A 3,212-nucleotide genomic window follows, 5' to 3' on the forward strand; every position below is an offset into this window, starting at 1 on the left:
TATATGGTTTCTCTTGGAAACGAGCTGGTTTAAAGCACTCAGAAAATAAAGAAAGTTGCTAGACAAGCTGATTAAGTTTTTAGTGGAGATTATCAAACTTGGCTTTCCTAGTACTTGTAAAACAGTTTTATGCCATTTAAAAATGAGCTTTATTTTAGGCTGTTTTATTCTTGTAAAATGATTATAGCCTCGTGTATGAAAAATAAAAGACTCAGTGCCCTTCCCAGTTAGGTTTTGATAGAGACGCAATTTCCCTTTGTCCTATTCCATCTTCACTATCAGCCTACTTTTTTGCCACATACAGAAGGGTAATAGAAAAAACCAACAATGAATGCTCAGAGAAATTAAACAGAAGTAAATTTTTGGAGTGAGAAAATGGTTTGAATTCAGCTTAGGGTGAAATTAATTTTATTAATTTTGGCAAAACATATTCCTTGTGACTTGCATCTGCACTTTTTCTTTAGAAGTTATTTTTTGCCTTAGATAACTGCTGGATGTCATACAGAGCCCACACAAATGTTGTAGTTTGTTAGCAGAAATTTTAAAAATTAAAAATGTGTCAAATAGTCAGTAGGTCACAAAAATGGTCCTATGCTCTGCTCTCTGTGGCATATCAATCATGATGTATAACGTAGTTAAAGGTGACTAAGCAGCAAGTTGGTTAATGTTTATGAGATATTTCATCAGTTCCATGACTCATCTAAACCAGTTTTGTCTTCCTAGTAGAGATTACCAAAAATCTCTAGTGCCTATCATCTCACTTGTTAAAAGTCCATTTTTAAGTCAAAATTATTTGTTTGGGTTTTTTTACCAAGCGAGCACTTGAAATTGCTACAAACTGAACTGATCACCAGACTTTGGAGTTTCAAACAGCATAGCAATTACATTTTATAAAATAATCATAATCCATGAATATTAACAAAAATCCTCTGACCTTATCCATTCCAGTCCAACCTTCTCTCACCTCTCTTAGAATTTTTTCTTGGAAGCAATGAAGATACAACTGCAAGATACTCTTTTGTTGTAATATGTTGCTGAAGGATCTTACCATAGAGGACTAGTGAAACCTCTACTGCAGAGTTTAAAGCCTAAACCACTCTCCTATGATAGTTAAGGAAGAGAAACAAATATGCACCCTTCTGTGTAGTTCAGAGTACCAATCCATCGACAAAGGAAGAATTCAGAGCTAAATTTCTCAAATAGCCTTTCAGATACCCTTTATAATCTCTAAAGTAATTTTAATTTATCTGCTTCAAGGAGGTTAAGTTTTCTTATAAACTTATTTCAGTTATTTTGGTAGCCCTGCTTAATAGAATCATGGAATCGTTAAGGCTGGAAATTCATCTAAGGCCATTGAGTTAAATCATTAACTCAGCACTGCCATGCTCACCATTAAACCATATTCCCAACAGTCATATCCACACACTCTTTGAAAGGTTCCAGGGATGGTGATTCCACCACCTTTCTAAGCATCCTGTTCCAATGTCCTGCCACCCATTCAGTAAAGAAATTTTCCCTGATATCCAATAGAAACTTACCCTGGCTTAGATGAATTACACCTGTTCAATGTCACACTTCTCTGAAATAAGAATCAGAGCAAGATCTGGCAGATATTTAAACACAATCTTCTGAGTAACCTTGGCTGAAATCCTTATGCAAATAAAGGAAATAGTATATATCAATATATCTTCTTTACTGGGATGCATTCTGCCTGTTTTTAATGTAAGCTGTACTTTAAAAAAGAGACAAACAGCTGATTGTGGCTCTTTGTTAGAGGTAATGTAAAAATGACATGTATAAACATGAATTTAGATACAAGCTATTTATTCATTCCACTGAATGCACATCCCTGTATAATTTCATAGACTTTCCCACTTCGTTCACAAAAGAGATTGAAAAAAAAATGAGGTGTGTGCTCACTGATTGAAAAAAAATGAATGCTCATTGATTTACACAAGGATCTGTGAGACTTGCTTGTATACTTCTTGAAAGCTACTTTATTTAGAAGTCATCCAGTAAGGAAACAAAAGTAATGGGATTATGTTTTAAGACACTCAAATAGCATCTGTGAACAGTGAATTTTCTAAATAATCATTTGTGAGCTGTAAATCCGTATGATTCAGTAAGTTCATATGGAACATCCAGTGTGTAATGAGGAACAGATAGATTCATAGATGCTGTAAATCAATGCAGACCTACCAACTTCTATAGAACAACAGGTTAGCCCCCGTAGAGGAGCTGGCTTCAAATTTCAGAAAACAAACAGAAAAACCTTTTCCTGAGAATAGTTTCTGTAATTATTACCAGGAGATATCCCTGGGTTTCTAAGTATAACAAACTGAACCTAAGGAGAACTCCAATGAGTGCCATAAATAAAGACATATCTAGTTAGGAAATGGACCAGAATAATTTCATGGACTAGCTGTGTTTTCCTATGGAAACATGCAGCAGGTGTCTCAGCTCTCTGTGAGTGCTCAATATGATATTGTCATTACTTTTTCTACCAGAACCTTGGACAGCAGCAAATTTATTTGAATAACTCCATTAAGCCATTGCCTCTAAGCCTGCAGGTCTATGATCTTCTTCCAAGGACCTGTGTAAATTATGCGAGTAAATAAAACCAGCTAACAAAAATCTTCGCATCTTGTTAAAAGATAAAAAAAAAAAGAAAACATTCCTGAACATTTCCCAAAATAACTACTAGGCAGTTTTATCCATGCTATGGCAAACGTGAATGCTCTCATCTGGTCCTGAACACTACCAGTTCCTGTCCTTGTCCAGTATTGGAGAGAAAAACATGCAGAAATAACGGGTCCATGGGTCCAATCTGAGTAGTCATGGTTGAATGCTTGGCAAATATTGGATTATGGAAATCAAACAAATTTGTAAATGCACTTGAAACCATTATTTTGCTGAAAAATAGATTTATTACTATGTTTTGCCCTGGCTTATGTGTGAAAACTTTCATTAGCATCATCTTCTGAAACTGATCTTTCAGATGGTAACTCAGATTTCACACCCAAACAGCTGCACTTCAGGAGGTCCTAATACGGTCCTTTTTGATTTTTTTTTTTTTTTAAATACAGGCACCTACAGTCTGATGAATCCTACGAACAAGTTCACAGCTTTGTTCACAAAGCCTCCACAGCTGCTGGTGGGGCAGTAACACGTAACCTCTGTGCCTTGTCCCTGCAGGAAGCCTCATGTGCCTA

At 35.7% G+C, this 3,212-nt stretch overlaps 1 protein-coding gene across 2 annotated transcripts in view; it reads left to right on the forward strand.

Moving 5' to 3' along the window:
* The window catches only part of SLC13A4 (solute carrier family 13 member 4), a 29,792-nt gene that overhangs the window by 5,368 nt on the left and 21,212 nt on the right, over positions 1–3,212 (forward strand). The window lies entirely within an intron of this gene.

Source organism: Empidonax traillii, unplaced genomic scaffold (assembly GCF_003031625.1).
Source record: "Empidonax traillii isolate 1590-97213 ecotype Southwest subspecies unplaced genomic scaffold, ASM303162v1 scaffold867:size481033, whole genome shotgun sequence".
Taxonomy (NCBI): Eukaryota; Metazoa; Chordata; class Aves; order Passeriformes; family Tyrannidae; genus Empidonax; species Empidonax traillii.